Source organism: Eleutherodactylus coqui, chromosome 5 (genome assembly GCF_035609145.1).
Source record: "Eleutherodactylus coqui strain aEleCoq1 chromosome 5, aEleCoq1.hap1, whole genome shotgun sequence".
Taxonomy (NCBI): Eukaryota; Metazoa; Chordata; class Amphibia; order Anura; family Eleutherodactylidae; genus Eleutherodactylus; species Eleutherodactylus coqui.
Window position 1 is genome coordinate 79,052,930 of NC_089841.1, and position 16,830 is coordinate 79,069,759.

Sequence of the window (16,830 nt, forward strand, 5' to 3'; positions counted from 1 at the left end):
ACTTGTAGGGGGTCAAACCGACCGTTGAGCTAATGCTGTCTGCTTCCGAATTAGTCTTTAGATGTGAGTACTCATGGACAACGCAAATAGACAGTCACATGCATCATGGATTGTCATATAGCGAAGTGAAGTTTATTCAGAGTTACAGAAGATATAGAAAAGGTTTGCTGACGTAGTTATTTGATTACTGCGCATGCCCAAGGCATGCCCAAGGCTACATAACATCTGCAGATTTTAATTAACAGTATATATCTTTCAAAGACGTCTCCTACATGAACAATACATCAATGCCCGGTGACAACTGTATCAAAACATAATGTCCTTGGAAGGGCTTACTAGAAGGGAGTGAGCTTTCTCAAGGAAAGAAGACATGGGAGAGAGAGAAAGCTGATAAGACATATGGGAACATATTCAGGGTCATTATAATTGGGATCTAACATCTTTCTAGGTAAAAGTTGAAATTAATACAGATATATGTATTAAAGCAGACAAGCAAAGAAATACAAAATGGAGTCTCTGTAGTCTATTATTAAAGCGTCGGCCCTTACACGTATAAGCTTAAACCTTTAGCAGAAGAAGACGCAAATTATAAACACATAAGTATTCTGTGAAATACACTTATCAATTTAAAGGCATAAACCTGAATTAACCCCCCACATCCCCCCGTTTGGACATAGGGTCCACCATCATGCTAGGTACTACAACCGATTCCCTAGAGTCATGTGGTGGTCCCAAAGTCCATCTGGGTTGAAGTTTAGCAGAAGCCTTTTCACTACAACGTGTGGTACAAGACATGATTAACTTTAAAGCAATATATATATATATATATATATGACGAACAAAATCATCACTACTTAAAGCATACTTGGTAATACTCCCGTGAACCACCCTCCTAAACCAGAGAACCAATTGGCAGGGTTCAAAGAACTAAATGTGTTACCCCACCAGCTATCTCTGGTTTCTGAGTTTTCATTTGTCCATGCAAACAGTTCTTTTGACGGAACAGGAACAGCCAAGAAAGGAAAACTAGTGGCACCAGGTGTGTGTGTACAAGTCCAACAGTCTTTCACCTGTGAGGTGTTCAGTCCATCTACCAGTATTTGGTGGTGTCTAACAAAGTGGTTCTGGGTATTGTCCACAGGACCAAGGGCGAAGCATGGAGTGAGGAGTCCAAAAAGTCCATCAATAAACAAAATGTCCTTCATTTTCCTTCTCATGGGGGGGCAAAGGTAGGGCGTGAAAAGTCCATTAGTCCCAAAACAAACAACAATTCCTTCAACCTTTACCAAAGTAGGTGTGATCAGCAGGACTCGATAGGGCCCCTCGAGTCTGGGCTCTAGAGATTTCCGGACAAGCCTCTTTACGACCACCCAGTCTCCAGGTTGTAGGGAGTGAGATCCCTCTAGGTTGTCTGGGTCTGGAATGGGAGAAAAAGACTAGGTTCTGGGTTACCATTAGTTGGTCACACAGGTGCTTTACATATCCGGCTACTATGTCATAGCCCTGCTGTAGGGCCTGTGGATGATACAGCCCCAATCTTGGCATAGAGCCAAACAACACTTCTTTTAACTTAAGCGTACCATTTAGTCTTTTAACTTTGCCTAAACTCTGCGGGTGTGAAGTGTGTACCTTTGTTTGAGTCAATCCCTTCTGGTGCCCCGTATCTGCAGGTTACCTCATTCATCAGCTCCTGTGCGATTACCTGCTTATTTACTTTGGTAACAGGGTAGGTCTCCGACCTGAAAAGACATCAACAACAACAAGCACGTATTCATACTTCCCAACAAGTGGGAGCTGAGTGTAGTCAATTTGCAATCCCTGAAATGGGTAGAGTGGTCTAGGCAAGTGTTATGTGGCAAATTTACTTCTGCCCTGTTGCTTATGGCAAAGATCATGCAAAATTGGACAAGTGATGATGCAGCAGCTACAGAAAACCCAGTAGCCACCCGTCCTTGTTCAAGCGTCAACATCATTGCTGCTTTGAACGGGGTGCTGGATGAGGCAAGCATCGCCACCATGCTGAAGGAGGAGCTGGAAGGCCTGGAGTACCTGCATAAGAACGGCCAGATCCACAGGGATGTTAAGGCTGGAAACATCCTCCTGGGTGAAGACGGCTCCGTTCAGATCGCAGATTTCGGCGTCAACGCGTTTCTAGCCACAGGAGGCGACATCATCAGGAATAAAGTCAGAAAGACCCTTGTGGGCACGCCATGCCGGACGGCACCGGAGGCGACGGAGCAGGCCAGAGGACACGACCTCAAGGCGGACATCTGGAGCCTCGGTAGGTGTGTCTTTCCGTGCATTAGCTGGGCCATCATGGGGCACAGGGACCATGGTGGGCAAGTTCTGTTGACTGTTCGCCATTCACCGTCCCATTTCTGCTGCTCCCATATTAAGTCCATTTGTCTTTTTCTTCCTTGCTGGCTTGTAACTGTAAAGTCTTTAGCATATCAAAGTCCATGTTTTTATCAAAGTCCAAGGTTTATATCAAAGTCCAAGGTTTAGTCAAAGTCCAAAGTTATTGTTAAATTCTTCTTTTCTTCCACGGCTTGAGGGCCGCTGCCTTTGCTGTGTGGTCTGTGATAACGTTGCCTCTTGTTTCTCTGCTGTAGGAATTGGTGTGAGCTTTCCACTTTGTCAGGTAGAAGTAAGTAGGGCCTCTGTGAGACTCTGCACCATTCTTAATTGGCTGTCCTGCTGAGGTAACAAGCTGTCTGGCCTTCCATGTTAGGCCGTAATCATGAGCTATGCCAAATGCATACCGGGAGTCAGTGTAAATGGTTGCCATCTTACCTTTTACCACTCTACACGCCCCAGTGAGGGCCTGTAATTTCGCTTCCTGTCCTGGGACATGCGGAGGCATTCTGCTTTTAGGACATCTTGTTGCGTGACCACTGCATATCCAGTGTGGAGTCGTCAATCACCCCTGGTACCATCTACAAAAAAACAACTCAGAATATGCATTATTAACAAGGGCTTTCAGTTAACATAAAGAAGAGACAGTGTCTGCAATTGCATCTTCCTGGACATGTGCCAGGGGGTACTGACGGACCAAGGGGGCTAAGAGCTTGTTCCTCTGCGTGCATAAGAGTGAGGACAGGGAGAGGTGTCACTTGGTCTGCTGCCATCCGACATAAGGTCGGGTGACTTTCAGACCCGGGGTGTATACGAGCCTCACCGGACAGGTGAAGTTTGATACAACATCCCAAGGGTCCCGTCACGCAATTCTCAATATGCTTTCAGGACCTTCCAGCACAAGGAAGCGCGTGAGGTATCGTGACCCTTTAAACATTACCTCAAGCGGTTCAGTTTCTGCCAGCTGAATTGGCACTTCTGAAACCCCTTGCACCAATTACCGCTAGACAATCAGGCTGGTATTCTATTTCAAATAGATCATAACCTTGTTGTAAGAAGGAAAAGAAAAAAAAAATTAAAAATAGCTGACCTGCAATACCTAGATCACCTATATCTTCCCTCCCCCCCCCTTTGAACTAGGGTACTTAATTGAAAGGGTAACCGAGTTCAAGGTAGTAGCAACAGTGAGAAGAATGACAAGAGCACATTGTAGCTGGATTTGACGGGCCAGAAATAAGTGCTTGGGTTGCACTTGCGTGTATATGCTCCGGATGTCATGGGGGGGGGGGGGGGTGAGGACCACTAGGGGGAGTTGGTCCAATACCAACTCCGAAGATTTGTTAACCATTGCCTGTACTGCTGCCACCGCACAAACACATGAGGGAGCTCCTCAAGTCACTGGATACAGCCTCATGGAGTAGCATCCAGGTGGCCGTGGTTGTCCCCTGTGCTTTTGTGTCAATACTGTCGTCCCCTGGCCAGAAAATTCAGTACAGAAAAGAATAAATGATCAGGGGTGAGAGAGAAAAGAATGATTGAAAGGCAGTTATAGAGTAGTTGTATAAGAGCGGAAACAAAGTGGACCCATGGGCGGCAGTATGAAAACAAGGCCCAGAAAGGTGCGGAGTTTGGCAGCAGGTGCAAGTACAGGTATGGCCGCCTGCACGTTTCTTCTTCTTTTTTTTTCTCCTACAGAACATTCTCTCAGAAGCAGTATAATTGTGACTTGTTGGCAGGCTTCCAAATTATCAGCACACAGCACCTACATCACACATTAACTCTCATCCGTTCATGCAGTCAAGTCTCATTCAAATATTAGTAAGAGTTCACACAGGACGTAACGCGTATGATGCAACTGTCCTCATCTTGCAAACAAATGCATTCAATCACTCCCACCCCTCCCTGGAATCAGTCAAACTTTAACTGTTTGTAATACTAGAGAAGTATACCAGATTCCACAACAACCACTTTGTAAAACTAATATTTTCCCATTTTCAAAACCATACAATTCACACAATACATTCAACGTTTGTCTTTCTTCTATGACTTTGAATTTTCATCTCTCTCTGGAACAGAACAATAACTAAGATTTTTGGAAAACAGCCAGAATATCCAGGCTCCAAACCACACCAATCATTAGCAGCAACAAGAGAGGTATATTTCTCTGCACAGACTATCAAACCTGGACGGCAGAGGAATAGTTAAACACATAAAAGAAAGGACAAAGAAGACTAAGAGTGTAACAAAGATTAAATTACATGACAATAAGACAAACAATATTGGTTATTTGACACATAATTATCCACAGATTCTGCATGAACTTGCTTTATGTCCCAAAGGAACACAAACTATAAAAGAATTCCCTTTCTCTGATAACTGCCGTATCTACACGTGCCTCAATCCATCTATTCCAACATACCTTTAACCTTTGATTATCTCTGAATCTTTTTGAAACTTGTTGGTCTCAGATTCCCAAAATTCTAACTTGCTTTTCTCAACAACTTGCTAGATTCTTTCCCCACGGCTAACTTGCTTTGTCTGTCCTTTGTTTCCACCGTAGGGATACTGGGACGGGATCGCCGGGACTTATGAAAGCAATCCCTGGCCAGGTGGCCTATCTTGCCGCAATTATATCACTTGCGTATTTTATTGGGTTCGTCTTGGAGCTGCACCTTCCCCCCCTGGTTGCTATAGTATTTGACCGCCACTGCAGGGCGCTTCTCATCCATAGCAAACCCTACTGCTTTTTTATACAAGTCTCTGGGCTTGGCTTGTCGCCAGTCGGGGGTACATGCTTTTATTTTATCTGCCAATGATGGGCCAATGCCTTGCATGAACGCTTCACACATCATTGGGTAGTACACTTCATCTGCACAGAGGGTGAGACCCATGTCTCTAGCCTTTGTTTCTAGTCTGCCAAAATAACATTCAACGGTTTCATTCCTTTCCCGTCTACACATAGTTAAAGCTGTTTGTTTTCGTAAAGGGTTTTGTTGTCCGCACCTGGGACAATCCCAATAAGGTTTTTTCTCTTTGCGGCTCTTGTGGTGGAGCTGCAGCGGTACAACTCTGATAATCAAGAAGAATTTCAGAGCTGTTCGCGGTTGGTAAAATCGGGTAACATTCAATGGCTGGATCGGGCACCGGGGATGCATACACAAGTATGCCCTCATTCCTCGGCTCACAATCCCACCGTTCTACATTTACCTTTCTACTATATTTGATTATGGCCTCTATTCCTTTATCTAGACCGGCGTCTTTGATAACTTTCATGTATTTTGTTCCGTACTGCCGCCAGAACTCATAGTTAAAAGTTCCTGCTCTGCTAAGCCCTATTCGCTTGTAGACTTTACAGGCTTGCTTGTAAATGTCCTCCCCTTCTCTCTCCCTGATTATCTCAATAGGGGTCAAGAAAGTCTTAGGCTGTCCGGACCCCATACTAAGAATTGGACTTACCGTTTTTGATTTACCACAATCACAGAGTAGTGAGGATGCACAAAGCGTCCTCTGGGTAAATCTGGCGGTCACAAAAGACCTTTTAGTCCCTTCTGCCAGGTACGCGGCTGGCAGGACACGTATGTGCACTATGGACTTGTTCCTCTGTTTCTACCTCAATCACGCAGTATAAGGATGCACAGAGCTTCCTTCGGGTAGATCAGGCCAGTCCCTTCTGCCAGGTACGCGGCTGGCAGGACACGTATGTATACATTTCTTTTTATGGAGAGAGAGAAGACCATGGCTCACCTCTATACGCGGCTTTTGTAATCTTATAACAAATTACAGCTAGGAAAATGAGTGCGGCAGTCAAAGTACAACAAAAAGTTATCAGTTCAATGCTTGCAGCAGACAGCATGGCAATATACACATGTGGGTTCTTCCGTCTAGCACGGTTACCAAGAACACCGTAAATAACAGGCAGAAGTATCCTATAAACATGCAGCAACAAACCGTTCTGTCGACACGTGACTGGAAGACAGGGGAACTCAGATCTAGGGCGGTAAGTCAAGGGCTTACCTTACACCGGTGTTTTGTAGATCTGGGGTCCCGTGGCCTCTGGTCCAGCTGGTCGGCAGGCAGGGTCGTCAGGTATCGGCTGCAGGTAAGGAGTTAAATTCTGGCCCTCGTTGGTTGCACCAAGTAATGTAGGGGGTCAAACCGACCGTTGAGCTAATGCTGTCTGCTTCCGAATTAGTCTTTAGATGTGAGTACTCATGGACGACGCAAATAGACAATCACATGCATCATGGATTGTCATATAGCAAAGTGAAGTTTATTCAGAGTTACAGAAGATATAGAAAAGATTTGCTGACGTAGTTATTTGATTACTGCGCATGCCCAAGGCTACATAACATCTGCAGATTTTAATTAACAGTATATATCTTTCAAAGACGTCTCCTACATGAACAATACATCAATGCCCGGTGACAACTGTATCAAAACATAATGTCCTTGGAAGGGCTTACTAGAAGGGAGTGAGCTTTCTCAAGGAAAGAAGACATGGGAGAGAGAGAAAGCTGATAAGACATATGGGAACATATTCAGGGTCATTATAATTGGGATCTAGCATCTTTCTAGGTAAAAGTTGAAATTAATACAGATATATGTATTAAAGCAGACAAGCAAAGAAATACAAAATGGAGTCTCTGTAGTCTATTATTAAAGCGTCGGCCCTTACACGTATAAGCTTAAACCTTTAGCAGAAGAAGACGCAAATTATAAACACATAAGTATTCTGTGAAATACACTTATCAATTTAAAGGCATAAACCTGAATTAATCCCCCCCCCCCACACTCACCAAAGATAGGTCAGGTCCTTTCTTTTTTCGCACCACAGAGCTTAGATGTGAGTTTGTAGTCCATGTCCTATCTTTTTTGTGCATCTAAATTTCCTTCATGTGAACGCTACTATAGGAAAGCATTAAAGGGGTTGTCCTGCGCCGAAATGTTTTTTTTTTTATTCAATAGGCCCCCCGTTCGGCGCGAGACAAACCCAATGCATGGGTTAAAAAAAAAAAAAGTTTAGTACTTACCCGAATCCCCGCGCTGCGGCGACTTCTTCTTTACCTTACTAAGATGGCTGCCGGGATCTTCACCCACGATGCACCGCGGGTCTTTTCCCATGGTGCACCGTGGGCTCTGTGCGGTCCATTGCCGATTCCAGCCTCTTGATTGGCTGGAATCGGCACACGTGACGGGGCGGAGCTACGAGGGCCAGCTCTCCGGCACGAGCGGCCCCATTCAGCAGGGAGAAGACCGGACTGCGCAAGCGCGTCTAATCGGGCGATTAGACGCTGAAATTAGACAGCACCATGGCGACGGGGACGCTAGCAACGGAACAGGTAAGTGAATAACTTCTGTATGGCTCATAATTAATGCACGATGTACATTACAAAGTGCATTAATATGGCCATACAGAAGTGTATAACCCCACTTGATTTCGCGGGACAACCCCTTTAATTTCATTAGAAACGATCTTTTCACACGCCTATAATGTTAAAACGGTGCTCGTGTGAACGAGGCCTTCCATGCAGCTCAGGAGGTACTTTTTCTAAAGGAGCATTGCCTGAAAAAATAAGTTTCCATATACCCAGTGGGTCTCTTCAGTGAGAGCCAGTATTCACCCCTCCTGCGCTGAATATAACACATGCTATCCAGCTATCCAGTACTCCTCCCCGTACAGATGAGTGCTGTAGGAAATCGCCGGTATATTGGTTTAAAAGTACGTGTAGTGAATTTGCCCAACACCCCCTGTGTCTGGAAAAGTTTGTTCTGTCCTGAGTCCCTGGAGAGTGATGATGAAACCCCTTATATGTAAATGGAGGTTGTTATAAAAGGGGAGGGGGGGGTTGTTGAGACATTGAGTTCCACAGCACATGGGAATCTAGAGGGGAGCTGCTGCGGGCAGCTGGTCAGATATTCCCCCTACATACCAGAGGGCTGCTTCACATTAGCTAGGATCAAGTAGGTACCCTATTTCCCTGAAAATAAGACATACCCTGAAAATAAGACATAGCACGATTTTCCAGAATTTTTGAGGATGCAAAATAATTTTTCAGGCTTTTTGAGGATGCTTGAAATGTAAGCTCTACTCCAAAATTAAGCCCTGCTAACAGTTAATTAAAAAAGTCAATTTAAATAGTGTCCAGGCAGCTATACATGTAAAAAAGTTAAACCTTTTTGAACAAAAATTAATATAAGACACTGTCTTATTTTAGGGGAAACGCGGTAACAGCTATCAGCACACTAGTTATATAGTTGGGCTGAATCTAAACTATAGTTAAGAGACAGCTACTGTACTGTTGAATTACTTTCAGTCTCCCTGTGCAGAGTTGATGATACCGATTCTTTTGCATCACTGTCACTGCTTGATTCCTCTAGTCTTTTTGCACTGTTGGTTGGTGATTGCTAATTCCTAAGCAGCTCTGGTTGATCATATGTGGATATGTACTAGCCACAGTGTGATCATTATACTAATGATAGAATTATAAACAGGGACTGGTATTCAGTTTAGGAACAGTTAGGTTAGGTGACCAATGGCCAATAGGGCGAGTAGAGGTCTGGTCACAATGATTGAAAAGATAGAGAAGAGGGTATAGTACAGCATAGTTGGGTTTGTCTTCAGCATCCGTCTACCTTTGTGGTGATTGTTGGATACATAAGCTCCTAGTCCTTCTCACCCCCTTCTATCTCCTGACCTGCATTGGAGTGCTGTTCATTCTGCTGTGGAATCTTCCATCTGCTACCAGCTACCAGGGCCCCTGTATCGTGACTCTTCATCTTTCTGACATCTGATTTATTGTGCATCGGACTCCATGCACACCTGTATATGTATATACCCGGGTTTATACTCACCCTTTAATTAAGACTATTTGGAACTACTTATTAAGTACTATGTCATTCATTGTTAAATATGTATGCATCGATTGTATCCTAAACTACTGATTTATAAAGTATGATATCCTTCTCTGTATAATCATTTATATTGAATAAGGTGCAATCACAAATATATGCCTGTTTGTATAAATGCATAGGTCATTCTCAGGAAGAAAAAAATAAATTTTGTTGTTTGTATAGCGCCAACTTATTCCGCAGCGCTTTCAAGTAATTTTTATTTATTACCCCCCACCAAGCTGGGTACTCATTTTACCGACCTCGGAAGGATAGATGGCAACCTTGGGACCCTTGTTAGTCTAAGGCCTCATGTCCACGGGCAAAAGAAGAATTAAAATCCACAGCGGATTTTAACTCTTCTCCCGCATGCGGATCCGCACCCCATAGGGATGCATTGACCACCCGCAGGTAGATAAATACCCGCGGATGGTCAATAAAAGGGATTTAAAAAAAAAATGGAGCATGAAAAAATCTGGACCATGCTCCATTTTCGTGCGGGTCCCCCGCGGGGACGGCTCCCGCAGGCTTCTATTGAAGCCTATGGAAGCTGTCCGGATCCGCGGGAGACCTAAAATAGGAATTTAAAAGAATTAACTCACCCGCAGCGGACCGGGAAGGTCTTCTCTTCCTCACGGCCGGATCTTTCTTGCTTCGGCTCGGCGGATGTGCCCGGCGCATGCACGCGGCACATCGGCGACGTGCCGCCGGCGTGACGAGTTCATCCGCCGGCCGAAAAAGAAGATCCGGCCGTGAGGAAGAGAAGACCTTCCCAGTCCGCTGCGGGTGAGTTAATTCTTTTAAATTCCGATTTTAAGCGCTCATGTCCGCGGGGCAGGAGGGACCGCTGCAGATTCTCCATGGAGAATCCGTAGCGGGCCTGATTTTCCCCGTGGACATGAGGCCTTAGGCTCTATCCTAAGTGGAGGCACTGACTAGAGAAAACTCACTATTACACCCATTCTTCCAATTAGCAAAGGTGCCAGATCTCTGTGTGCCATACAGGCTAGCGCCAGGGCCTGTTGCGAGGGCCACTATATATACCCCACCCTCAAACAGGGTTACAGGGAGAAGAGCCGTAATGCAGTCTGTCCACTGATAGCTCACTCTGCCTTTTGGATGAGTCTCTGGTTTGGCTGAAGAGTGGGATGGAGGCCTCCAAGATGATCATAGAGAAATAAGGAAGCAGAGGCTATCTTAAAACTTTTTACTAATGAACCAAAACGGACAACACTGGGAAGCAGTCACTTGCCTGATTCGGCCACTTAGGAACAGTCTTAAAGGGGTTGTCCCGCGAAAGCAAGTGGGGTTCAGCACTTCTGTATGGCCATATTAATGCACTTTGTAATATACATCGTGCATTAATTATGAGCCATACAGAAGTTATTCACTTACCTGTTCCGTTGCTAGCGTCCTCGTCTCCATGGAGCCGTCTAATTTCAGTGTCTAATCGCCCGATTAGACGCGCTTGCGCAGTCCGGTCTTCTCCCTTCCGAATGGGGCCGCTCGTGCCGGAGAGCTGGCCCTCGTAGCTCCGCCCCGTCACGTGTGCCGATTCCAGCCAATCAGGAGGCTGGAATTGGCAATGGACCGCACAGAGCCCACGGTGCACCATGGGAGAAGACCTGCGGTCCACCGTGGGTGAAGATCCCGGCGGCCATCTTCGCAAGGTAAGTAAGAAGTCACCGGAGTGCGGGGATTCGGGTAAGTACTGTCCGTTTTTTTTTTTAAACCCCTGCATCGGGTTTGTCTCGCGCCGAACGGGGGGGCTATTGAAAAAAAAAAAAACCCGTTTCGGCGCGGGACAACCCCTTTAACATTTTAGTGATGTACAACTTTATGGACAGTCTTTATATTTCAGTAATGTACAAAGAAACAGGAGAATTTTTTTCCCAGTAGGGAAGGCACAGTGCTTCCGTTACTGAAGGTGAAAGCGCTACCCCCTTTCCCCTTACACAGCGATTGTGCTACACTGTGACCGGTGCATCACTTCTAACAGAAAGATTTAGATAAAGAATGCTCATAGGACAAGCCACAAGATATAGTGGAGTGTGCCACACAAACTATGGAGAAATAGAACATTGAGGAAGTCCTAGAACTTACTAGGCACTGCAGAGGGAAGTGTCTCTCCCCCCCCCCCCCCCCCATCCCCAGAAAGGACCTGAAAACTTACTAGGCACTCTAAGAAGAAACTGTTCAAGCAGGTCTCTCGGGGACGTTGGGTCCATGATTGCAATTATGTGTGTGCTGCTGCTCAGAGGAGTGATCGTGACAGCACAGGGACTGTGCGGTGGTCTTGAGAGAAAGAGAGAGTAGAGACTTGAGCCAGCAAGTAAAAAAGACTAGCATTTTTCACTTGGGTGCAAACTTCCGCAGGCACCGAAGTGAGTCTTCATACAGGAGAGAGGATTGCCTTGGACAGGGCTTCGGAATCAGAGGGACATTGCCATTCACCCGATATATGGAGAGAGTGAAAAGTCAGACTTCCTCCATGGAACCAACAGTACCAACAGAAAAAGCTGCACCAGGAGGATGTTGCAGAATTACCCCTCTTCAAATCATAAGTGAGGCTAGCCTCAATAAAAGCCGAGTCCTACTAAGTATGTAATGAGACAAGTGAAGCTTGAGCACCTGTTACAAATTGTGGTTGGGACTTCTTACTATGCCAAGGCAGGGAACTTTGGGCTAACATTATTTGATATTCCGCAGAATGTGGCTTGGGATTCATTATTCACATTGGTAAAAGTAATTTGGGAAGGCACACGAAGGGTGTCTTGGTATGAGGTTTACGCTGTAGTCTGAATTAAACAATTAAGCACCATCTGACGGACAGCAGAACACACACTCTTTCAGTGTTATAATAATATAAATCTTTATTTGTATAGCGCCAACTTATTCCGCAGCGCTTGTTATAGAACTGTTTGCTCAGGGCAGGCAATTATTTCTAACTTCCTACAATAGGAAGACTTAAAAGCGACAAAACACAGTATCACCAATTATCATCAAATGGACAGGGTGGTGCCCACCAATCACTAGAAAGACCAGCTTACATCATACACACATTACAGATTGTTTGTAGCAAGAAGTTATCAATTTATGGTAGAATTAGTCATGTGACCCATTACGTTCTACATTCTTATCAAACCAGTGAAGCCTGGCTAAACCCATCATGTAGAACCTGTAATGACTCATGGTAACCTTTTATCGTGTCTTATGGTAACCTTAATACATTGGAATGAATACACATTTAGGCCGCTTCCGCAATTTTCTCGCGTGATTTTGTTGCAATGCGACAGTGCGACAAATCACATGTATGTAGAGCCCATGCTTCCCTATGGGTTCTTCCACACAAGTGATGTTTTGTAGCTTACCACACTGAGAGACTACAAAACATTGCTTCATGCTCTATACAGCCGCGATTTGCAATTTTTTTTATTTTGTAGCCCATGTTTTCCTATAGAGCCTTCCTAAGTGTTACATCTTATCGCACAAAATCCTACTGTAAAAGCACTAAAATAAGCCCTAGCTGCATAAAAACCCCCCAAAAATACATACATCGCCTAAGAAGTGCTGTCAGCTCCAACGCATCTTCTCCCCGGTCCCTGGCAGATGTCTTCAGGCATTTGTCCCAATGAATGGCTGTGATTGGTTCATCAAGTGCTGGCTCTGATTGGCTGAGTGCCACAGCACTCAGCCAGTCAAAGGCAGCGCTTTCTGGAGGCGGGGATTTACAAATCGCTGACCAGGGCGAAATGCCAGAAGACAACTGCTGGGGACCGGAGAGAAGACGTGCTTTAGCTGACAGCGCTTCTTAGGTGAAGTATGTTTGTTTGTTTTTTTAATGCAACTAGGGCTTATTTTCGGGGTAAGGCTTATATTTCAAGCTACCCCCCACCCCTGAAAATCCTTGCACATGGTGCTACAAAGTTGCACGACTTTGTATCACCACGTCTGACTTTGTAGCGACACAAAATTGCGTTATTGCTGCAAGAAAACACAGCGATATCGCACAGACCACCGATGCAGTCTTTTCAAATTCAGAGCCGCATCCAGGATTTATAAATGCACAGTACTCACATGGTTAAGTGCCCCATCTTTATTGGAAAAGTGCGCAAGCAGACAACGTTTCGACTGACTAGCAGTCCACCGATGCAATATCACTGCGATTTTTTTCGCGCCCTTAAACTATCACATAGCTATTACTATATCAGTACGATACAGTGTATATAACTAATAGAACCGCAGTCTCCTATCCAATGATGGCTCCTCCACACCTTACAGGCAGCCATGAGCTAATTTGCATTATAAAAGCATGAACTCATTCTCCAGTACAAACATTTCCTGCATTGCTTCCAAGTGTTATAAATCTCCAGTAATGATACTGTCAGTTCTGAGACTCTGTAAGGTAGTAATGTGCATGGGACAATGATTTCGGGAAAGAAATAGTCATCTGCTCATATGAGTTTATGGTGCTCATTTTAAGCAGCTATTAATGTCTGCATTCCGACAATCACTTAGTCCGGGCCCGCCATGGCCTTGGATCGCCCGTGTGAATGGCAGAAATATGCGGCTAAAGTTCGAGACTCGGTCGCGGCAATTCTTCATTCATGTAATTTTACGGTGGGTACGGTCAACTGTAAAAACACATATGGTCTTGTGAAAAAGGTCTTACACTGTATCCATTCAAATCAGTGGGTTTTCTGCGTAACACAGCACTGAATAGGTCTTCCAAAGCCAAAGACACTGCAAATCCGCAGGCATTTTTAAACCTGGAAGCAGCAAAGTGGACGAGATTTGCAAAAAATCTGATTCACATGCTGCAAGAAAAGCACTGTGATATCACTAGTACCTTCAATGGGGCCAGCGGCAGCAACACTAGCCAATTGAAAACATAGGGAGAATATCGCGGACTTCTGCCACAGCTGTCCAGCATGCTATCCCATTGCTTTCAATGGGGTCGGCGCTGCTGCCAGCCCCATTGAAAGCAGTGGTTTTGTGGCAACCCCCGCAGCATTATTTTCGGGGAAGGGCTTGAAATATAAGCCCTTCCCTGAAAATCATCCCTAGCTGTTTAAAAAAACCCAAAAACTTTATTCACCTCTCCGCCGCTCAGAAGCGTCCTCCAGCTGAATAGCTAAGCGCTGGCTGTAATTGGCTAAGCGCTCAGCCAATCAGCACAGCCCTTTCAGGAGGCGGGGATTTTTAAATCACCGCCTGCTGAAAGTGCTGGACGGCAGTGCAGGGGAGCCAGCGGTAGGACGTGTGGCAGAAGTCCGCGATATTCTCCCTATGTTTTCAATGGGGCTAGCGCTGCAGCCGCTGGCCCCATTGAAAACACTGGTGATATCACAGCGTGTTTCTTGCGCTGCGAGGCGAGTGTTTTCAATCGCTCTCGCAGCACAAGAGAAAAAAAACGCCAGTGTGTGTCAGCCCTAAAATGAGTTTTCTAAAACTGCACAACCCCTTTAAAGAAGCAGTAACTTCTCCTCTAAACCCTTCCTAACCTTATGTACAACAAAGCCTTGTTATATCACCTGGGGATTTCTTCAGTCTCACCTATGTCTTTCCCATTAGTATAAATACAACCAGCTAAATAAGAGGAAGTGGCACATCATTAGTAGAGGAGGTAAAATCCCATAGACACATATAACAGGTATGTCAGGTATATTAAAGATCGGCTGACATCCTTTCAACCTAGGCGTACCTCAAGGAAAACATTTTTGATACATTTTACAGACTTAGGTGGTTAGAATGGTTGGGACAACAGGCGTTAAATATTTCCTTCTTACAATTATGGTTGAGCAAGACAATGTGAAACACTCAGCGCGCCAAACCATCAGGTAATTTCCTTGAAGCTATTTCAATGCATGTCAGATATTTGGAACATTGGTTAACTGAATAAGGTAACTCGTGGGAAAAAAGCGGCCAGGATGGAAGATGCCCACCCCACTGAGGAGGGCAGGAGGACGGTGGCAAAATCACTGCCGCAGTGCTTGCAGTCAGCCGCTGTTTACTGTAGTTCAGGCAGCAACAAGTACAAATGTAACATGCACTGCAACGCAGAAATATGTATACATGGTTGAAGTTCAGCCGTTTTGTATGTTGTTAGTTTTCCACAGGATAGGGGATAATTGCCCAAATCTGAGATAGTCTGACCACTGGGACCACAACTGATTTAGAGAAATCACCCCTGGCATGATACTGAATTTTGACAGTGGTGGCTATATTCACTTCAATGAGAAGTACCGGAGATAGCTGAGTGCTTGTACTCAGCACTCACCGGCGGTTCCATTGAAGTTGATAGTGTGGTGGTAAACATGTGCAGCCACAACTGTCAAAATTTGGCGATACCGAGGGAGATTTCTCAGCAGTCAGACCCCCAACCAATTGGCAAGAGGATAATTTGCTGAGATTGGAATACCCCTTTAATAACAGTCTCTACTTTCTTAAGCTAAATGCTTCTTACACCAGGTGCTCTTGACTTACTAAATTAACATAGTCTTTAATTAGTAGCTAACTCTCTGGTACAAGGTCAGTGGACGATCGGTAAAGTTTTAGTCTCAGTATGGTAATGCTATTTAGTCATGATGTAGGGGTATTATCCAGTCCGTGTATGGTGATATTAATTAGTCACGGTAAGATGCAGCGCCACGGGGGCCCAAGCTGAACTTTTTCACCCAGAACCATGAGCCCTAAGCTACAGCCCAGCCAACCAGAATGTTACAGGAAAGTATTCTGTTAGTGCACAGATCAGGAGTGAGGACTTCTAAATAACATTTTACTTAGGGTGCCTTCACACTGGCGATGACATTTTACAATTTCCCAGCGCTGCAAGGCTATGAGAAATCGCAAAAATATGTAGCCAATGACTTCAAATGGCTCCATGCGCATGTGTGATGTTTTACGCTTGCGATGCAGCGTTAAAACAAAATCGCGGCATATCCATTCTTTTTGTGATCCTATGTGTCCTGGGTCACCCTACGGGACGCTGCACCATTTGTTTGGGGAGTTGAGCCCACTGGGGGGACTCACCTATTCCCCAATGGGCCAGGCCAAGCCTGCAAGAACCTTATGGGCACCATAGACCAGGTACAATGGCAACCTCTGCACTCACTATATCTATGCTACAGTTTATGTAAGGGTTTGTTCAGCCTTGAACAGATTATTATTATTTTTCTTAACAAAATGCCTGGTCATAAAACAACAGAACTCCTTGCCCATGGCCTCGAGCGTCCAGTATTGTTTTACTGCTCTGACGTTTCTGTCCTCAATCTTTTCCTGCTTAATAACACTAGAATGAATTGATCGATGTGACTGATACATGATGAATAAATCTAAAGGGAAATATAAAGTGTTTCTTAATCCAAGTTTAACAATAGAAAATAAGAATAACCAGTATTTATGTGTCCTAATTAACTATGAAAAGAACAATAGCCCTATTAATGACTGTAGCAATGTAATATAGAGAAGTCATTGTTCTTACTGTGCGCAAAACTGACACATTTAATTAAGGCAAATTTGTGTATTTTCACAATTAGAATCACTCGTCATCAGGAAGGTCTACGTGCATGTAAATCCCTGACTGGC